The sequence below is a fragment of the Mustela lutreola genome, chromosome 1 (genome assembly GCF_030435805.1).
Source record: "Mustela lutreola isolate mMusLut2 chromosome 1, mMusLut2.pri, whole genome shotgun sequence".
NCBI lineage: Eukaryota > Metazoa > Chordata > Mammalia > Carnivora > Mustelidae > Mustela > Mustela lutreola.
In genome coordinates this window covers 213831430-213854409 of record NC_081290.1, presented here as the reverse complement: position 1 = coordinate 213854409, position 22980 = coordinate 213831430, and the positions used below count along the sequence as shown (strand labels likewise).

The 22980-nt window shown below is 44.8% G+C and overlaps 1 pseudogene; it reads right to left on the bottom strand.

Annotated features, from left to right (window-relative positions):
* Nucleotides 1–17848: 17848 nt before the first annotated feature.
* Nucleotides 17849–19452, bottom strand: LOC131832003 (elongation factor 1-alpha 2-like; annotated as a pseudogene).
* Between the last annotated feature and the right edge of the window lie 3528 nt (nt 19453–22980).

Here is a 22980-nt window from a genome sequence, read left to right as displayed (position 1 = left end):
CAAAATTTGATGGTTAAAACAAGTTTTCAAGTAAAAAGAAAAAAAAAAGAAACTAGCAATTGTGTTGACCCTTTTTAAGTGTTTTCCTTTATTCGCCTTCAGTTATTGGCTCCTTTGGAACTTGGGCAGTCCTATTTTGCAGAAGATGGTGTTTTCTCCAGAGACTTCTTATCTCCAGAAATACTTCCATTGATTCTGGTGCACTCGTGTTGGAATCCTAGGTAGCTTCTTCCTGGGCACATACCCCACAACTGGGATTTGCCCTGATGAGAAGGAACACAGTCCTGTGGACTTGGAAAAACAGGGGCTGTGGAGTCCCCCACCTCTACAGAAATGTCTCCTATATACCTCCCCACACCTTCTAGGCAGCTTCTCCAGTACTGGTCTCCCCGAACAAAAACAAAAACAAAAACAAAAACAAAAATGAACAAAAAATCCTAAAGTTTAAAACACAACTAGCACTTGAGGTTTCTGCCAGAAAGCTCTAGAAAGTTTTCCATACTGAGCCAAAGTCAAAGGATATACAGAAGTTGGGGTGGGGGACAATTTGATATTTTGAAGAGGCAGTGACCTTACAAGAGGTTAGTTTGAGACCAGGAAGGACTCCAGAAGGGCACCCTCTGTTTTGCCTCGGTGAGGGAGAGCCGGCAGACCGGGAGAACAGCCCTGTCTGAGCCCCAGCAGCAATAAGCGCCACCCCCCAACCCACCCTCAGCAAAAGTAAATGCAAAACCACTGGATAAGAGAAAGGGAGCACCAGTTTAGCACATTAGACCACTTCCATGGTATAAATACTCCAATCGTGGCTGATTTCAACCTACTCAGGTAATGTAAAGAGGCTCACAAATTCCCGAAAGTCAAGCCAACCCTGGCTGATGCACGCCAGTCTGAGTCAAGTCGTGTCTTCATTGGCTTTGGTTCCAGGTTCCCAGTACAATACCAGCCCTCCACTAAGTATACTTGATTGAAAATTTCACTGATGTTGTCTACCGCGAAATCCCCTGGACCTCATCAGTCCTCCCTCATCTTGCTGGATTGGGTCACTGCAATGAGAAGGATTTCCAGAGAGGCGGATGTTGAAAATATTCCAAGTCTTTTGCCTTTCAAGCCAACAGCACAGTGATAGGGTCATGAATTGAGCACCAGGAAAATATTTATGTCTGGGCCTTTCATGTGGCCCCCCTTAGAAAAAAGATAATCTGTTTACATCTCCATCCGTGCCTCAAAAATGACAGCAATCCAGAGACATCACTTAAGAAATAGCACTGGTCCATTCTGTTGGGGAAGCAGAAGAAGAAAAAGGCTTTTCCTGTCTGTAATTATTCTCTGCTGGTTCTCTGAGGTAGAAGGGTCAGGTACGAGCTTGGACCTAGCTCTCCATGGAAAGGTCACTTCTTCTTCTATGCCCGGGTCAGGGGTCCCCAGTGCCACTCCTGGTCTGGATGATACCCTAGGACCCAGGACTCAGTATATAGTCGTACTCATGGCTATGAAATATTGCCAACCAGGGGTGCTCATTAGATATTTAGCTATATTTATAAACTCCCTTTTTAATATTTTTTATATATAAAATATTTATACACTGTATTTATAAATTCCAAGGTTTTTTTGGAGGCTCGGGTCACCTGCAGCCTCTGCCTAGGATGTACTGAAATTCCAGACTCCCAGAAGAAATGCAGGTCTTCGGCATTAATGATAGGGAAGTGGGGAGCACCTCCCTAAGTTCCATTCCCAGACACGAGCCAAGAGCCCACCTGTTAACAAGGGTTTTCAGAGGATAGTATCAGACCGGCCGGTCCCTGCAGAGTCCCTCTGAAATTTCCTTCTTTTTAAAATGTTATTTATTTATTTATTTATTTGAGAGAAAGAGGGATGAGGGTCAGAGGGAGAAGCAGACTCCCCACGGAGCAGGGAGCAGATGTGGGACTTGATCCTGGATCGAGTCACCCACAGACCCCTGAAATTTCTACCAAATGGACACGCCTCTGTTTCTCCAAACTCATAGTAATTAATCATTTGCATTTTTCATGGGACCCTCCATGTGGCCTGCACAGTACCGCTCTTCAACTCTTGATCCGGCCTTCTCCTTGGAAACAAAGGATTGCAGCAACATAAATTCTGCCACAACCTCCTGGGTGAATGCAAGCTGGTCATTAGAATGATGCTATTCAATGGCGATTTGAGCAAAAATTATCATCAGTCACCAGCTTTGGATAACTGCTAGTTTGGGTGCATGGCAGGGCAGTTTCTCCACCTACATCTGCATCTTGAAGCATTTTAGCCCATTTCTCAAATTCTTCCATTTTTGCCTCCATTCTTTTTTTTTTTTTTTTTTTTTAAGTAAGTGTTACATGCAATGTGGGGCTTGAACTGATGACCCTGAGATCAAGAGTCACATGCTCTGCTAATCCAGTCAGTTACCCCTTGTGTCCATTATTTTACTTGTTAAATTCTAATGAATTTTTAGCCAATTATGCCCATTTCATACTGTCTTTAATAAGAAGATTTGGAACAGCCTTAATATCTAACAATAAATAATAACTTGGAACAAACTGGCACAAAAATTAGAACAGCCTAACAAGCCAAGCAGGAACAAGTGCCTTAAAAATAGAAAATTCCAGAACTTTTTTTTTAGTGTTCCCTTAATTATTTGTACTGCCGCCCACCCTTCCTTCCTTCCTTCCCCCCTTCCCTCCTCATTTTCTTTTACTCCAAACCAGTGCAAGTTCTTTACAAAGAAGAAAATGAAGACAGGGAACAGAAGGTCATAAAGAACCCCTATATGTCTCCCAAAACAGTTATCATTATTATTATTGATATTATTCTTTCATATCATTCTATGTAGATATCCATTAATACGTTTTTGAAAGGAGAATCTTTATTAATTTACTTTTGGGAATTTTTTAAAAATATTACTGCAGTAGGACACCTGGGTGGCTCAGTCATTAAGCCTCTGCCTTTGGCTCAGGTCAGCCTTCAGCTCAGGTCATGATCCCAGAGTCCCGGGATCGAGTCCTGCCTTGGACTCCCTGCTCAATGGGGAGCCTGTTTCTCCCTCTCCCATTCCCCCTGCTTGTGTTCCTTCTCCCACTCTCTCTCTATCAAATAAATAAATAAAATCTTTTAAAAAAAGATTACTTCAATAGATGACTACTTTCTCATGAAAAGACAAAAATAAAAAAGGCATCCAAAACAAGGCATGAAAGTTCCCTTCACTTCACAACTGACATTCCCACATCTCTTCTACCTTCAAAGTATCACTTCTTTAAATATGGAGGGGACATTTTCAGCACTTTATATGCAAATAATCCTCCATTAAGTACCCTTCTGTGATCTTCCCTGATGATTTCCTTTTTATGGCTTCTGATCCGGCAGCCCTCTGTTTGACCCATAGGATTCTACCAGATTCAAGCACCTTTTCAAGCTTCAGGAAATCCTGCATTGTCTGCCAAATGCTCCCTTTTGTTTTGTGCCCTTACTGCCTGGCACTGAATTAGCAGTTAAGTTTAAGGAACCCACAATCCGCTAGAGCCAGAACAATACAGATTTTAACTCCAATCCCAAGCAGGAAGAGACATCGGAATAGAGAATTTACAGTTCATTGGTGAATATTTCCTTAGTGTAAATACCTTTTCTTCCCCCTTCAACCTCTTCATGGTAAAAGATCCAGATGATGGAGACTCCCTGTATATGTACAAATACATATATGTAGATAGGAGGAAGAAATATAATGGGATCTAATTGTCCAGAAACTTGCTGTTTGCCTAACCATCTACCTTAGATGTCTTAGCAGTTAGTGCTATATTCTTAATGTTTGCATTATTTTCCGTATGATGGTCATTCCATAATTTGTTTAATCATGCCATTATTGATGGACTGTTTTGCTGTTTGGATATTACAGATAATGCTCCCATGCATTTCCTTTTGCCAAAGTGCACATGTGTTAGTATTTCTGAAGGATAGATTTCTGGAAGCCAGAATTTTTGAGTCCAAGAGTATGTCCCTTTTTAAGTCCAAGAATTTCTCCTATTTTAATTTGCCTTCAAAATGGTTTCATCAACTAATAATCCTATCAGTAGTTACACATAGTATGTAGAAAACAATGTAACCCACTCTGTCCACCAGTCCATGGAGTTGGCCCCATGTTCCAGAGCCATGTGCAGCTCTAGATTTCTCTGGAGATCCTAGGTTGAAGACTGCTATGGCAGGCTCCCACCACCTTGAGAACTGACCTCGTAAAAGTCTCTACTTCCGTAGACATGTCATGTGTGCTACTCGTCTGTGGGGCAGGGCTCGAAGAGGAGGGCTGAGAGCTGGCTGGTAGAACCACCAAGAACTCATTTTTTCTGAGACACTAAAAATCCAGCTCTCAGGCCCTCCATGGGGACAAGATTATCCAGGAGGGATAAAACTTACCAAGAAAAACATAAGCGGATTCTCTAAAGACTGAACACTGAGGGTCCTATACCAACAGGTCATATCTGAACAATCGTTTTCCCGCAACTGTTAGCCTTGAAGTTGTTTATGTCTGAGCTGTAGAATAACTCAAAGGAATCCTTAAAACGAGAAGCTCCATATGAGGTTCCATCAGTCAAAACCAAAGAAGGACCAGTACGTATTGCATTGGAAGCTGTGGAATTAGGGTCTACCTCCTTGCTCCTCAAATTGTGGTCCACAGACCAGCATCATCAATCTCACCAAAGACCATGTTTGAAATACAGAATCTCAGACCCATGAAGTCAGAATCTGCATGTTAACAAGTTTTCCAGGCAATTCATATGTATGCACATTCATGTCTGGGAAGTGCAGCCAGATTCTTGACTTGGACGCTGATACATACTAGCCATGTGAACTTGAGTGAGTTACTTAATCCCCCTGTACTTGAGCTGCATAACCTAGAAGATAGATAGCTTACAAGAACACAGTGAGGCAGTGCATGCAAAGAGCTCCGTACAATGTCTGACACATAACAAGCACTCAAATAGTAGTCCCATACTGTTTCTTCTAATTTCCATCCAGGTTCCACTGTGCAGAAGGGGCTTTAATAGTTTCCAAGGGTTCCATCTCGTCTGGCTACTGCAGAAACCGTTCAGTTCATAGTGATTGAAAGTATTAATAAAAAAGAAAAATCCTTTGAGTTCAAGCTCAGGCGTTCCCTGGAGTCATGCTTTCTGAGAACACTCCTCGGTGCATGATCAAGCCTTGTGTTTAAATAAATGTATATTACACAGATGGGAGGGACAGAGCTTTGAGGGGCTGCCTATCGCTACCGAGGCTCACTGTTCCTCTCGTCCTGGCTTTTCCTAATGAAGCTGAGTCCCTGATCAATGCCAGGTCCTACTTCTTGAGACAGAGATTTTTAAGGCTGTATCTTTTCTGTGACCCAGAAAGAACTGGCATTTAACTGGGTCACGAAGGAATTCAGTGACAGGTGACAAGATGTTGGTATGGGGGAAGGCTCACGGTGGGTATGCTTGTTCTAAATGGTAGGAAATTGACTCTGAGAAGAATGAGATTGAAATGACCAAAAGGGCAGCAACTTCAGGGACAAAACTGAAAGGCCGTGATAAGATTTACCGTGTAAATCTTACAGAAAAAGGCTCAGGCTCTGAGCACAAAGGGACTTCTTCACATTCTAGAATATAATTAATTAAGAATTCAGGATACAAGGTAATTAGAGGAACTGTAACCTGGAGGCATGCTGCTGAATTATTCTGATCATCTCTAACAACGAGAAAATTTAATTTTCCCATCATGTGGCATAGATTTTAAATTCGGGTAATGTGACGAGGAGTGTTCATACAGTGCAGTCAGCAAATTAAACTATTTCTTTTGATTTGATTTTCCAGCAAAAATCAGCATCATGTGATTGAATCTAAATCATGGACATGATTGTCAGAGCTGGAAGATACTTGAGAGGAAAATGTACAAATTACAGTTGAGTCTCCCGTCTTAATACTAAGCTGCCTGTGCTGCTCCCTTTGTAGTGTGTGTGTGTGTGTGTGTGTGTGTGAGAGAGAGAGAGAGAGAGAGAGAGAGAGAATCTATTGCATTATTTGATGTTATGAGGGGCAAGGGGGATGAATAAATTATTCCTATATATAATGGAGGCGATGTCAAGCTACCAACAAATTACACTCACTTTCTTTGACAGGAGGAGGCTGTCAACACTTTTTAGTCTCCAATTAGTACTCATAGAGTTAAAAGTGAAGAGCTAAATTTATTTTTTCTGATGAACCCAGCATTCATCGATGCCACAATCTATTGTACTTGAATTACCCATTTTTCACATTATTTCAGGCATTGCTTATTTAAATATTTCTAAGTGTACTTGTGATGCTTTTTATTAATGCATCAATTATCCAGTATGCATTTTCAGGCTATTACAGTGATTTCCCAAATATCTATTGCCTCATTTTGTACCTATAAAATCCCTACTTTAATCGTGCTATCAAGATTTCTGAAGGCCTCACCCAAAGCTTAGTTTTGGTTTCAGAGAGACTGGGTTTGACTCCTTCTGTTGCAGGTTGAAATGTGTTCCTTAAAAAAGATATGTTAAAGTCCTAGCCTTGGGATGCCTGGGTGGCCCAGTGTTTTAAGCATTGGACTCTTGATTTCGGCTCAGGTCATGATCTCATCGTCCTGGGATCAAGCCCTGCATCTGGCTCCGCACTCATTGGAGAGTCTACTGGAGATTCTCTCTCCCTCTTCCTCCACCCCTTTCTGCCTGCTCCTTCCCCTTCTCTAATAGATAAATTAATTAAAAAAAAAAAAAATCCTAGCCTTGGGAACCTAAGAAAGTGACCTTATTTGGAAATAGGGTCATTGCAGATATAAGAAAGTTAAAACAAAGTGACACTGGATTAGGGTGGTCCCTAACCCAATAGAACTGTTGTCTTCAGAAGAAGAAGGAGGGGGGTGGGGAGAGGGAGGAGGAGGGGGAGGGGATGAGGAACTGGAGGAGGGGGAAGAAGAAGAGAAGGAGGAGGAGGGGGAGGAGAAACCACACACACAAAAGGGAGAACACCATGTGGAGGTGGAGACGGATTGAAGGGACAGGTCTCAAGCCAAGGAACCCCAGGGATTGTCATAACCACCAGAAACTAGGAGAGAGGGTCGGACCAGATCTTCCCTCAGAAAATTCCAGGAGAAACCAACTATGCTGACACTTGGATTTTGAAAACTGACGTTAACTGACCAAATCTACAGAGCTGGGGTGGCGGTTATGTGAGAAGCCTCCAGCGGGTGCAAATAGTGTAAGTGTCGCTACATGCTGTTTCCAGCCTCCGTTCAAGGAGGCCTGGACGCAAGAAGCCAGGTAGAGATAAACAAGCCTGTCCTCCTCAGACAAAAAGGCCTCATTGGTTTTTCCATTTTGACTGACAAGTAACAAAAGCAATACGAAATAAGCTCTAAATAAGGGGAGATAATACATAATAAGAGGAGACTTCACCATCCCTCTTCCACGCGAGTGATCTCTGTTTTTATTTTCCATTTATTTTATTTTCCATCGTTACTTTGCAGGAACACAGCCATTCATTTACATAATTTCTCACAGCTGTAATTGCAATATTGACATCATTTTTACATTCCAATCCTATTCTCTCACTCTGTGTATGTAGGTATTTTTATTGCATTTGCAAGTCATCATATTTAAGTTGGAATGATTTGCTTTCCTTATATTTGAGGTCCCTGGATGAGCTCAAGGCAGAGAGAACTTCTCCTAAGCTTGGAGAGCTAATGGGATAGAAAGTAGGAACCCTTCACCTGCTGAGGCTAGTCATCATGGAAGCCCCCTTCTCCTGGCACATCCCCAGATGGTGGACCTGTCCACCAGGAGGTAGGTCTTATGTAGAGAATGAAAGGCCTTGGAAGACCTGTAGGCCAGGGTCCAGTCCCCTGCTGGTCACAAGGAATGGATGCTTTCCAAAACGTCATGCCTTACTCTCCAGAGGCAATCACTATCCTGGGAAGACTTTCTTGAAACTGCTTTTGCTGAGAAAACACAGCACACTCTTGGGCATTTGGTTTATTTGGTGGAAGTTATGCAATATTGGAAGTTATGGAGCTTCGAAACACCCCTAAAAGCCACCCCTTGGTGTGCCTGCCAATACCTGTGTAGCCTCAGGGGCTGCCTAGAAGAACCAGCCCTTTGCTGGCACCATCACTAGACCATGAGCCCTCATGCTCCTTCGATTAGTCAGGGTTACCAAGAGAAACAAGAACCAAGAGGAAGTGTGTGTATGTAGAGAGATTTATTTTAAGGAACTGGCTCAGGTGGCTATGGAGGTTTTGTGGCTCCAAAGTCTTACAAGGTGAGGTTAAGTCAGACCAGGAGTCTGGAGGCTCAGGGAAGAGCTTCTGTTCAAGTCCAAATGCAGTGTGCTGACAGAATTCCTTCTGGCTCTGGGGAGATCAGTCTTCGTTTTCTGAAGGCCTTCAGCTGGTTAGATGAGACCCACCCATATTATGGAGGGCAGTCTGTTTTACTCAAAGTCCACTGATTTAAATGTTAATCTCGGGGAGCCTGGTGGCCCAGTTGTTAATCCTCTGCTTTCAGCTCAGGTCCTGGGACTGAGCCCAGTATCAGGCTCCCTGCTCAGTGGACACCCTGCTTCTCCCTCTCCCATTCCCCCTGCTTCTCCCTCTCCTACTCCCCCTGCTTGTGTTCCCTCTCTGTCTCTTTCTCTCTGTCAAATAAATAAGTAAAATCTTTAAAAATAATAATGATAACAAATAAATAAATAAATGTAATCTTATCTAAAACACCTTCAGAACATAACATTTGATGAGCACCTTGTGGCTTAGTTGGTAGAGCATGAAACTCATAATCTTGGGGTTGTGAGTTCTAGCCCCACAGTGAGTGCAGAGATCACTTAAAAATAAAGTCTTTTAGGGGCACCTGGGTGGCTCAGTGGGTTAAGCCGCTGCCTTTGGCTCAGGTCATGATCTCAGGGTCCTGGGATCGAGTCCTGCATCGGGCTCTCTGCTCAGCAGGGAGCCTGCTTCCCCCTCTCTCTCTCTCCCTGCCTCTCTGTCTACTTGTGATTTCTCTCTGTCAAATAAATAAATCAAATCTTTAAATAAATAAATAAATAAATAAATAAAATCTTTTAAAAAAAGAAAGTAATATTTGACCAAAATAATGTTGGACCAAATACATTTTTATTTTAATGGTAAAAGTAATCTATACATATTTTAAATCAGAAGACAAAGAAGAGGGGTGCCTGGGTGGCTCAGTGGGTTAAAGTCTCTGCCTTCAGCTCAGGTCATTTCCTTATATTTGCTTTCCTTATATTTGAAAGGAAATATAAGGGGATCGAGCCCCACATAAGGCTCTCTGCTCGGCGGGGAGCCTGCTTCCCTTCCTCTCTCTCTGCCTGCCTCTCTGCCTACTTGTGATCTCTGTCAAATAAATAAATACAATCTTAAAAAAAAAAGACAAAGAAAAAAGCTAAAATCTTTCCTATCTCCAACATACTTCCCATATATATTAATATATAATAATAATCCCAAAGATAATAACTTGATGCACATCCTTCCAGCCTTTTTTCTATAATTTCTATAAACTTGTTATACAAATACAGGATCCAACTGCATACGCTCTTCTGAAATTTGCTTTTTCCATTTCATGGGACTCCCTGGACATCTTTCCATAATCTGTACATTCTTTTAGCAGCTGCATACTACTTTGCTGTATGGAAGCACTCTAATTTACTTAGCAGTCCTCTTAGGGATGGATATTTTGCATTTTTGCAGTTTGGGACCATCACAAACAACACCGCAGTGTATATTGTTGAACATATCTTAGCAATTCTGTACAAGCCTATTGTACAATAAAGATCTAATAGTGAAAAAGTTGTATCAAAGGATATACCCGCTTGAGATATTGTTGGATATTGTCAAATTAATAGATGCTTAAGAAGTGCTCGTTGAGTTGATTTGAAAAGACAGAGTCCTAAAGCAAAGACCAGCAGAGAAGGAAAGGAAAGAGAAAAGGAAGGAAAGAAGAGAGATTAGGAAAGACGGTAGAAAATGTTTTGATACTAATTGCATTTGGCTGAGCTGCTGCCGTAGACAATACATTGTATCCATGAGACAAGTTCCAAGAAGACAGGGCTGTTTTGTCCTTGATACAACCCAGTCAGGCCTGATAAAAAAAAGATGCCAGATAGATAAATATTTGTTGGATAATGGTATAAAGAAAACCAAGACCCACTGAGTTTGAGGGAAATAGATATGAAAAAGATATTGTGCGTCTTAGGCACTCAGTACACGGTAGCTGCTTTTATAATAGCAGATACAAAAATCATGCTGGCACAAAGCGTTGGAATAGTGAGCAAATCCCAGTTTGCTGCTTGCAGAGCACATGACCTCCCATTGCCTCGAATAGGGCGTCCTTGGTCGAGGGACATCATTTAGAAAAAGTGGGATTCAGCTTCCATGCGGATTGAAATCGACACCAGGACATGGTCAAGTATCCGAGAATGGCATGTTTTGGAGTAAGCCTGGCAAGGGATCCCGAAAGACTTGAGGGTGGCCTCGGGCTACGTTTTTGTTCCTGAGGCTCTGGTTGCTAGCTTTATGTGGCTCAGAGGGAGGAACACAAATGTTTTCTTCTGTACAATTTCCTCCTACAATGAAGCCACCCGTTCTCATCATGGCTTTAAAGGAAAGTGGCATGAGGGCTGTATTGGTTCCGCCACACGCCCTGTAGCTGTGGCAATTACACCATTTTGGATAATTGTCTTGTAATTGCTGCTGTGATTTAAAATCTAATGCTATCCTCCAATTGTTCTGATGTCTTTTCATGAATAATGCAATCGTCCCGGGAGTCCTCTGCCAGTTTCTCATTCAGATTGGCCCTGTGTTTGAGTTATGCACCATTGTCTTACCCACCATTGTCTCACAAAGCTAATGTGGTGGAGACAGTACAGGGAATAATTAGGACTTGGCTAATTATGGGAAATGGGAACGTGAGTGAGTAAGGTAGGAAGTTTTTCCTCGGAAAATATTTCCAAGCCCCAGTTGGCCTGTAGGTAAACAGGAGGAGGGCGGATTTATCTTGGAGGGCCTGAGTCTACTGCTTTCTCCAAAAGCTGGGCATGCTTGTTCTGTCTGATGGGGCAAGATCTTCCTTTTCAGAACAGAAGGCAAACAGATTTTTTCCATAGGGTGACTTCTCTCAGTGGCGTTGTGTTGTCATCATTGAATGCAAACAGCTCTGTAAACATGAGCTTGTGCCTCTCCCTACAAGGCCAAAATACCAATTGTTTAAATGAATGGGCAATGAAAGCTTGGGTGTCTGTTTCTGGAATCTGGGCCTTGGTTTAATAGAACCAGAAGAAATCGATTCTATGTTCAGACAAATGACAATAGAGTCATTTTTAGAATTTCAATTTAGCTTCTAACCAGGGAAGAGACCCTTAGTCTGATGGAGACTTGATCATTAATTTCTGTGTCAGTGACATGAGGGCCTCACTTTTGGGCCCTCTGAGCTCTAATGAGAGGTGGAGTTTCCCTGACCACCTTGCAGTGAATGGCGGTATCAGGTCACGTCTAGCCACTGTGGGGTTTTGCATTAGGGCCCAACCTAAGTTTCTGAGTCAGCTCAGAGCCCCCCTTTCTCATTTAGAGGAAAGGCATTCATGTGGGTACATCATGGTTCCCCGCTGCCCTCACATCAAGGCCTGCCCATGTTGGCACTCCCCATCGGCACACCCGCCATACTGTCCTCCTGGCTCCTGCTCCCTTCTGGGCCTTTGGACATGCTTTTCTTTAGAGGTCGGTATTTCCAAGAACTGTTTTAATTCCTCAAGCTCTGTTGTTGGCCCCTTGCATTCTTTCATAGCCTCCTGAGGTTAGCCATACCAGAGGTTTCTCATGTGATATTACAGTGTTCTATTTATGTATCTTCCTTGCCAGACTAGGAGGTCTGGGTGGGCAGGACTAATGGTCGCACCCAGCTCAATCATGTCTGTGATCAATGGACATCTGGAAAATAACAAGATGAATAAATCAGTAGTGATTCCCTGTCCTCCCGGTCTTCATAGCTGAGGTAAGCAGTGTTTCCTCAGTGTCAGGGGTCCGGGGTGAGCAGCTACAGCCCAGGCTGCTGAGAGGCCTGACCCAGTGATTTCTGGGTGTCAGCCCAGAAGCAGCCCCCTTCAAGCACTCACAGAACACCCAAGGAGCAGGTTGGGAGCTGCTGAGCCTCCCCGCATGGGCCTGGGGAGATATGGGCTTTCAGATGCCTGGACCGGAAAAGAGCCTGACAGAAGAACAGACTGGAATCTGGCAGCCAGGGAGCTCCTTGTGTGTCCGAGACCATTGGGTCACTCTGCCACGGGGGCTGTCGGGAACAGAGACAGGGGCGGGGTGCAGCAGGCTTCTCCCTGAGAGGGTGATCTAGGGACAGTGAGGAAGCTTCCAGCACTGATCTACCCATAGAGGGAAAGCTGCTGCCCCAAAGCAAGGTAGGATTTCCCCAGAAGAGGGTGGGGATGCTGAATCAGACAGGAGAGATCCAGGAGACGGTGGGCCCAAGGACTTCCCGGCACATTCTGATGTGATCTATGGTCTGTAGGATAGTTTATTCTACACAATAGAGGTGGTTGTTTAATATCTGAAGTCCCCTAATTGGAACGACACCCTCGAGAGGTGGTTGTTTAATGTCCCACAGGGGCAGAGGGGCTGTGGGTGGGGGGGTGGGATGGCTGTCACCGGGAGCCTCGGGCAGGCCTCAACCCTATTCATCTCCAGTTAGCACAGGGAGTTTTGTTGTTTGTCCTAACGGATTTTAGGAGAGATTTTTCAGTGAAATGAGTCCAGGTGGTGTCTCTAACATATGAGTTACTACCTAGGCAATTTCCTGGTTGAACAGGGGAGCCCAGAAGGGGCTAGAAGCCTCTACCCTTTTAAGTGGCAGCCAGGGCCTCGGGGCTCCATCCTACATGGAGTCATTTTCAGAGGATCCTGTCCAGCACTAGAAGCCTCGCTCGAGCCCACCACCAGATACCGTCTTCTCCCTGCAAGCTGCTTGTCGGGTTTGCAAGGACAGACCGCTGAGACTCCAAACTGCACAGCTGTCATGCCTGTTCTAGTCCTTTCAATGGAAGCATGTGGGGGAGAATTCTGCCTGAGGCTTGCCTCACTACACCCACCTGTCTCAGGGGTGGGAGCAGTGAGATCAAGTAAGGAGAGGCATCCCACACCTGCCAACAAAGAACCTCATCATCATACTAAGAGAGTGGCCTCAAATCCGTTTGCAACAACACTGTGTTAAGGACTAAATGAGGGGGACCTAGACCAGCAGGAATATTTCTCAGGACAACTGGCAAAGCTCTTATGTACTGGTCTGAACTGCTATAGTCAGACTTAGGTGCAAAATCTCAGCTAATCCTGGCAGCCCTTGGCATCACTACACAGAAATGTTATCAGAGTTTCTAATGAGACAAGATTCCCCCTCCTACCAGCCACATTTCTGCCCAACCTGGTGAGGAATTACTGAGTAGACAACACAGCACTTGGGAGGGTTAATAAAGATATTTTTAGTTTTCTTTTCTTTTCTTTTCTTTTTAAAGATTTTATTTATTTATTTGACAGAGAGAGATCACAAGTAGGCAGAGAGGCATGCAGAGAGACGAGGGGGAATAGGAGGGAAAGCAGGCTCCCTGTCCAGCATGGAGCCCGATCCAGGGCTCGATCCCAGGACCCTAAGATCATGACCTGAGCCAAAGGCAGAGGCTTTAACCACTGAGCCACCCAGGAGCCCCTAGTTTTTTCAAATTGAATTTTTCAAATTGAATTTTTCAAAGCATTTTTAAGAAACAAGCCTCAGAACCGAGATCATTCTTGAGAAGGAAGAGTAAGTTGGCATTCACCCTCATTCACAGACTTCAACACACATGTTGACACTCATTCATTCACTATTCAACAAATATTTATTGAGGACTTATCAGGGACCCAGACGCAACAAAGTTACAATCTCAGTTCCCCGATCGCTTTCAGCAAAGCTGTGGAGGCGAGTTACAGAATCCTTAAGAAAGAGTTCTGAGGACAAAAGGAACTAGTCATTTTGCAAGGTCGCAGGAGGGAGTGGGGAAGGGCAAGGCAGGTGATCTGCATTCTCTCCCCACCAAAGCTTTGTGACAAGCCTGTCACCCCAAGGCAGGAAGGATGGCCCTTGATGACACTGATTGGCTTGAGGTGCTCCAGGTCCCGTCAGGCAGATCTGTGCTGACAGTAGCTGGAACTTGATGGTTTCCCCAGCCTCACAGATAGCTGAGTTTCTTGATGCCTGATGTGGTGACAGCTCTGGTAGGCTATCCTGATATTATTTCTAGGTTTGTGCAGGGTCTGGGGTTTCCCTAGGTAGTCACAATTAAGAGGGAGCCAACTCTACAGGCACGGACTGGTAATGTGATTGATCAGTGAGAAGAGGCCACCGGATCCTAGTCTAAATATTGAACATCAAAGTCTCAGGAAAGGGCAGGAAGTGATCTTCCCAAACTGGCTTCAGAAAAAGGACTGCATGGGAAGAAGTAAAACTTTCCCTGTTTGCTGACAATGCAATACTCTATATAGAAAACCCTCAAGACTCCACCAAAAAAAAGTATTGGAACTGATCAATGAATTCACTAAGGTCTCAGGATACAAAATCAGTACATGGAAATCTGTTGTATTTCCATATATTTTAACAAAGCAGCAGAAAAAGAAATCCATAAACCAATTCCATTTATAATTACAACAAAAATAATAAAATACTTGGAAATAAACTTAATCAAGGAGGTGAAAGACCTGTGAAAACTATAAAACATTAATGAAAGAAATAAAGATGACACAAATGAATGGAAAGATATTCCATGCTCGTGGATTAGAAGAGCAAATGCTGTAAAAATGCTACCCAGAAGCAAACTCCAGATTTAATCCAATTCCCATCAAAGTACCAACAGCATTTTTCATAGAACTAGAACAAGACTCTTAAAATTTGTGTGGAAGAAAAGACTCTGAATGGCCAAAGCAATCTTGAAAAAGAAGAACACTGGAGGTATCACAATCCCAGATTTCAAGATACACTACAAAAAAAAAAAAAAAAAAAAAAGGTACTGACACAAAAATAGACATATAGATCAATAGAACAGAATAGAGAGCCCAGAAATATACCCATGTTGGTTCATCTTCAGCAAAGAAGCCTAGAATATGCAAGAGGAAAAAGAAAGTCTGCTTAACCAGTGGTCTTGGGAACACTGGTCTGCAACATGCAGAAGAATGAAACTGAACCACTTTCTACATCATACACAAAAATAAATTCAAAATGGATTAAGGACCTGAGACCTAAAACCATAGAAGAGAGCACAGGGAGTAACTTCTCTGACATTGACCATACCCACTTCTTTCTAGATCTGTCTCCTGGGCCAAGGGAAACAAATGTAAAAATAACCTATCGAGACTCAAAATAAAAGGCTTCTGCACAGCAAAGGAAAAAAAATCAACAAAACTAAAAGACAACCTACGGAATAGGAGAAGATATTTTCAAATGACATATCTGGTAAAGAGTTAATATCCAAAGTATATAAATAACGTATACAACTCAACACCAAAAAGCAAATAATGCAATTCAAAAATGGGCAGAAGACATGAATAGACATTTCTTCAAAGACAATCATATGGCCAATAGACCTATGAAAAGATGCTCAACCTCACTCATCATCAGGGAAATGCAGATCAAAACCACAATGAGATATCACCTCACACCTGGCAGAATGACTTAAAATAAAAAACACAAGAAGCAATAATGTGGGTGAGGATGGGAGAAGTAGGAACCCTCATGCATTCTTTGTGGGAATGCAAACCAGTGCAGCCCCTGTGGAAAACAATATAGATGTTTCCCAGAAAATTAAAAATAGAACTACCCTCTGATCCAGTAATGCCAGCACTGGATACTTACCCAAAGAATATGAAAATACTAATTCAAAAAGATACCTGTGCCTTTTGTTTATAGCAGCATTACTTACAATAGCCAAATGATGGAAGCAGCCCAAGTGTCCATCAACGGATGAATAGATAAAGATGTGGTGTATATACATCTACATAATGGAATATCATTCAACCACAGAAAATAATGAAATTTTGCCACACTCAAAATCAGATCTAGAATTTAATGCTAAGTGAAGTAAGTCCATGAGAGAAGGTAAATACCACAGGATGTCACTCCTATATGGAATTTAAGAAAGAAAACCAACCAAGAAGAGACAAACTAAGAAACATATTCTAAACCTCAGAGAACTGAGGTTACAAGAGGGGACGGGGGTGAAAAATGAGGGAAATAACTGAAGGGGATTAATGGTAATATACTGCGATGACCACTGAGTAACATATGCAAGTGTTGAATCATATTGTATACCTGAAATATAACACAGCATGTTAACTATACTGGAATTAAAATAGGAAAAGATTCCACAGTTCTCCCAGACCCTGATACATTTTAAGTGTAAAACTAATGGTTTTCCCAATAGATAACTGATGGCAATCACATAATTGATTTCATGAGCCCCCAGCAGGAAAGATCCATATGCTTGTCCTGACTCCTCCCCGTAGAGGCTTATGGGCAAGGGATTCTGCTTCCATATTTTAAGGAATGCCCTGATTACTTGAGCCTCTCTCCCTTCTGTCCACCCCAGGATCTTAACTGGCAATCCGCTCCTGCCTTTCATAGAAGCTCTACCATTCCACCTTTCACAGAAGATCTACCATTCCAAATCCTCAGGCCCCAAACCCAGATATCAGCTTTGACTTCTACATACTATACATGCAATCTTTAGGAATGCATCAGTTTGTAAAGATTTTTGGAAATTCTACAAAACATTTGGAACTTCTCACCACTTAACTACCCCCTGGTCTGAGTCACCACTTGCTTGGATTGTTGGAACAGCCTCTACTGTGCTGTCTTTCATGGTCTCCTCCCCACCTCTACCATTCTCTTGACTCACTTTCTTCAGGCATTTGATGTTTGCCTCTATCTCTAAGGACGTCAAGGCCATGGGGTGAGAACAGCATCTGGCTCATGCTAAGTGCTGGTATTGGATAAATGGACAAGGAACATACCCCAGCAGACCCTGGGGACCTGACTCCCAGTGTGTGTTGAACGAGCATAAAATTTAGCTTAGGGTCCATTAGATGTTATCCTGTTTCATGTAAAAAGTTAGGGAACAAAGGCCACTGAGTTATATCTGTTCACTCCTCATCCTACAGGCATCTGACTTAGACTACTATGTGGGGCAACAGCTTGAGCCCAAGCTTCCAACGGAGCTGCTTGGAGTTCCCACCCCACTCTTGGCTGGGTGATCTTGACATGTCCTGCCCTATCAGGGTCTGCCTAACAGAGCACCTAGCAGCAGGAACCACACAGTAATGCTGGACTAACCCACAGGCACTCCTGAGATCCTGTCCTACGCCATTGTGAGTATACTTTTCACATCCCAGAACAACTTAACCTCCCCGGAGGAAGGATAGGCCGGAAGTGACTAAGTCTGAGGGAAATGAGAAAAGCTGGGATAGAGACGTGGCTGGGAATGAGGTAGAGGGTCCTGAATCATCACAGCCCAGAGCATAAACGCTTTGCAGACAATGGGCTTTAAATCATAGCTCATTAGCCTACCTAGAGGTTCCCTATTTACCTCTTTCGAAGGAATAAGTAACCAGGACAGTTACTTCAGTTTTTATTAATCTTATTCAGTAGGTACACAAAATTCTATTTTTATGGTGGAAGATTGCTATAGAAACTGCATGCTTCATTTCTTGCTGGCCTTTACCATGGACTTGGTGACCTTGCCAGCCCTAGAGGACTTCACCGCCTTAATAACTTAATAACTCCCACGGCCACTGTTGTTCTCCTGCCCCACATGGCAAAGCAGCCTAGAAGAGGAAGAATGAGGTTTCTGGAAAGTGGTATGGAAGGAGATGCTCCTTAGCCCGTGCCTCGCCTAAAGGAGACAATGCTTTTTTCCCGTGACTCAGTAGTAACCTGACTCACCTAGAGGTGGGGACTCCGAGAAGGTCTCTGCGCACATGGCCTTGCCAGGGACCACCTGCATGATGGCGTCAGTCACGATGGACTTCAGGGCCTTGGAGTTGTCCTCGAGCTTCCTGCCCGAGCACTGGTCAATCTTTGCCTCAGTTCGGCAAACTGGCAGGAGATGTGAGCTGTATGGCGGTCCGGCAGGGGACTAGAGCCATTGTGGATCTGCCCGGGTGTTAAGACAATCACCTGTGCTAGAAAGCTGGCAGCCTCCGTGTGGGGTGGAGGGGGAAGGGGGTTGGGGGGAGCGGGTTGGATCGTTCTTGCCATTCCGGCACGAATCCACGGTGAATGTCCTTTATGGACACATTCTTCACATTGAAACCCACGTTGTCACTGGGCAGGGCCTCACGATGCCATCTCCCGACTTGACCTCTGTGGTGAGGTTCGTGGGGGCAAAGGTGACCAACGTGCCAGGTTTCAGGAAGCTTGTCTCCATGAAGTCCACAGACATGGTGCCAATGCCCATCCCAGAGAAATCAGAGTTGTCCCACACACCTCTGCCCCCAGAGAACTGACTTCTCCAGAGGTCCCTTGGTTCTGCATTCAAGGACAAAGGACCACCTACAGAGCCGGTATGAAGCACCAAATGGACTGGGAAGCATTTAAATGACCTAAGTTGGAAAATGCCAGGTGCTCTTAGACCTCGAATCCTAGCTCAGAAGCTGTGGATTCAAGTCGGGATGCGAACCCTGGCCATCACACACCAGAGCTCTTTCCTAACCTTTCCTCATTCCGGAGTGAACAGTGTCCCCTTGCCCAGCCTGGCCATGCCCAGGGGTCCTGCCTCCTAGTGAAATTCTCCTCTAGTTCCACAAATGAGCTTCTAGTCCTTCCTGGAGCCCAAGGAGGCTCCTGGGGACAGACTGCTTTACCTGGGATGTGCCAGAGATCATGTTCTTGAAGTCCCTGTGGCTTGGGCCATCGATGATGGTGATCAGTACTCGCCAGTCTCAAAGTCTCAAAAGTTCCAGAACCGAGATGTTGAGGGTGATGCCGCTCTCTCTGCCCTCAGCTTGCCCAGCACCCAGCCATATTTGAAGGAGCCCTTGCCCATCTGGGGAGGGGTAGCGTGCATGGATGGCAAGCAGACAAGTCGCTCACAGCCAACTTCCAGGCACCTTGAGTTGCAGCGTGCACCCTGCTTTCTGCACTCTGCAACGAGACCCACCCAGAGAGGGGACGGACCCCAACCCCTGCTATTCCTAGCCAGAGTGGGTGCCTTACCTCAGCGGTCTCCTTCTCAAACTTTTCCATGGTTCTCTTATCGATAACCCCACACTCGTCGACAAGGCGCCCAGTGGTGGCGGACTTGCCGGAGTCACATTGTTGCCAATGACAACAATATTGAAATGGGTCTCCTCTTTGCCCATGGCTGAGGCTTCCCGAGTCCCTGCTGGACAGACAGTGGGAGTGGATGAGGCCAAAGCATTCCAAGCCTGCCTCCTTTTTAGTTTATTTCCCTCCACACTGCTTAGGTCCAGCACCCTTTTCCACCTCAAAGCCTAGCCCAGAGTCCAGGACAGGGTGGCAGGTGTAAGCTGACAAGTAACACTGACCCTGCCTAGGCTTACATGCGGGGATGAGTCCCAGGGCCCTGCTGGGCATTTCCAAGCTGTTCTACCTCATCCTTTCTCCTATGTGGGCCTTCCCTAGAATACCAAGTCTCAGTCAATCTCTACACCTCCAACCCCACCCCACCCCCTCTGGCTCACTTCTAGTGCAAGAGACCCTGATGCTCTCTGGTTTGCAGCTAATCCCCTTTAGTCCTCACCTTAAAGAAAAAGAGGCAAGCTTGATCCAGGGACCAGCAAGAATGACAGTAGCTGCGAAGGCAGAGAACATCTTGCATCTTGCTTTTGTAAAGCTCGCACCGGACCCTCCTTCTGGATCCCACCAAATCTGAAACCACAGCTAACCGCTTAGAAAATGCCACTCCCTAACCCCAGGCCCAATTTGGGAGACTTTGACCTTGACTGATTGGGTGTTTGGATGAAGAAAGTGTGGGTGAGGCTCCCTGATGCTTTTTTAAGTAGACTTGCTGGGCATGTGGAGTGGGATGGGGGAAAGGCTGGATATGAGAAAAAAGAAAATAGACAATACAGGTGCATAGGACCAGACTTGTGCAGGTGCTCCCTCAAGACTAAGGGCAGAGTGGTCATGGCTTTTCATTCATTCATTCATTCATTCATTCATTCAGCATTTATTGAGGAGTACAGCATCCAACACTGTTCAGAAGAATGAGGACCCCCAAATTAGGAAGCACTCATGGCCTTTCTTTTGAGAAGCTCTTGGGCCCCTGGAGAGAAAGATGGCAGTCCCTTCTGGGTCTCCTCCAAGTCAGCAGTCCAGAATCGCTTAAAGAGGGGGCTGCTTGGATTGCATTAAGACCGGCTGTGGCTGTTTGGAGCCTTCTCCGAGGCCAGGTATGTCCTCATCCTTCCCCTGGGAGGTCCTTGGCAGAGCTCTGTCACACACAGTAAATGCTTCCTTGTTTCCCCAGCCGCTTGCCCCAGCTCCTGCTTGGGCCCAGGAGGATGGGAGGTCTGGGGGGCATCTGGACTTTCCGGGTTCCTGGTCCCATGGAGGCCCACATCCCTGAGTATTGCCCACATGTCATTTTTTAAAGCACCAAGAAACGAGAGTGTCAGAGACATGAGGGCCTTAGGAAACATCGAAATCTTCCCTTTGTTGCAGAAGCGACTAAGGTCTCAGGTGATAAAACGCTTCTTCAAAGATTCAGCAACTCCTTGTTCAGCACTGTCACTATGTTCCCCTCATCCATACACCTTCTAGAAGAAAAGAGGCAGAGCCCATTTGTCCATTCCTCTAACATCTAGGAGTAGCCCTGCTTCCTCTGCCCTGGGAGCGGTAGATGCAAATATGGAAATACTCCCCTGTGACTGTTAGAGGGATTCACACTCTGGACCCCACAAAGCTCTTTTGATGTAAGGATATGGGACTAGGAGGGCCGTCAGTGGGGCCGGCTGGTTTAGGAGAGTCCCAGGCATATGAGGAGGTGAGGACGACTTCACAGAGGAGGGACTTCATTGGGTCTTAGACAGTGAGCATGTTGGGGCCCATGGGGGGGGGGATGGGGGGATTGGGGAGGGCCACTCACCAGGCAAAGGCGTCTGCTGAGCACGATGCCTACACTCCATTTGCCCAGAGGGCAGGGAACAGATTGGAGAAAATGGTAGCTAAAAAGATGAAGAGGGAAAGATTATACATTAACTCCTCAGCATTTCATTTTCCTCCACTGTAAATCTAATTATATAATCCCCCTGCTTAAATCTCTTGATTACTCTTTATTGCCCTCAGGGGGAAAATTACCCGTTCATTACATGAGACTGAGACTGGAGGCAGGGGGCCCCTTAGGAGCCTAATGCAGGAGTCCTGGAGGGAGGTGGTGGGGCCCTAGCCACGCCGAGCCACGGATGTGCACTGGATGTAAGTGGAAAGGGAATCAGAAGCCAGCGAGGGAGACCAGGAGCGCTCATGCGGCCCTTGTCATCAGGATGGGGAGCGCAATGTCTTCTCCCTCCTCCCTGAGTCAGGCTCAAACCCTTGAAGCAGCTCCCAGCTCCTGGAGAACTGTGCTGTGAGCTCTAAGGAATTGGAGTCTAGACCTCTCCCCGGCTCTGCATCCCATGCACACGTGCAATTGAACTGATCCCTCCCTGAGTGAAATTCCCCAGGTTTAACATGAAACCGTAATGACATCTCATTTCAGCCTTGTCAAAGTCACGCAGAGGCAAATTGAGCAAATAAGACAAATTCACTTCAGAGTCAGACCTGAATCTAAATGCTGCTTCCCCTACTCATACGAGGTATGTGAACTAGCCTTTCTCTGCTTCAGTTTCCTTATCAGTAAAGTAGGGAGCATATCTACCTCCTGCTTCTTGGATGGATTATGTGAGATCATTCTGCCCACTGGCACATGGCACATGACCCATGGCAGGTGATAAATAATGGGTACCTACTAGCTCGTCTTCCTCTCCCTGTCTTGTGTGGCCAGACTCCTCTGACTGAGAGGGGAAGCACTCCTGTATAGAAAAAACGATCTGCCCAAGGTCACAGACTACATTAATGAAGAAACAGGAGGCTACCTCTCAGTCCCTGGGCTTCCAGGCTTCTTCTGAGCCAGACTGTCTCCTCATTAAGAATTATTGTTACACTTCTTCCATTTGAGCCACTTACATTGTATCTCTGTGGTCTTGGCTGACTCAGAACTGGAGGAATAATCAGAATTAAGAGGTTTTCTGACTTTGAAATAAACTGAAGGGTAAGTGTTCCTGATAGAATGACTTTTCCTGCCTAGTATAATTGGCTGTTGCTAGGGGAAATATCCCCACCATTTACAATTTTGAAGGGACCCAGCCATTCATTATCTGTTTATTGGAAATAGTATTTACAATTCATAAACACTAAGGCATCAGAGTTTCTGGAATGGGATGGTTACAAATTAGAAATGAGTCTATAGTGACTATCATGCAGGCTTTGGACAGGATGAAATAAGATCATTTAGATGGACAAGCCAAGGCAGTGAGGAAATGCTGAGATAAATGGAGTGACACGGTCAAGATACACTTGCTGGGCAGCTGCATAAAAATGGAAAGAGGTGACTTTGGGGAGCACCACGCCGAGAGGGTTAATTCCTAAAGGACTAACTAGAAGATATCTCCAATTTTAGCATATGAAGTAAATACATTCGTCAAGTAATTTCTCTCTCTAGATAACTATTAACCAAAGCCCCTTGGTCTCTAGAGCTAGTGAGCAGAGGTATAGCTATCAGATTCCACTACTTTGTCTGAGTTTCTAGGCACGGAACGCATTGCAGACATAGACCAAGTCTGTTCATGGCACCAGGACATTGACAAACAAATGAAATGAACCAGAGT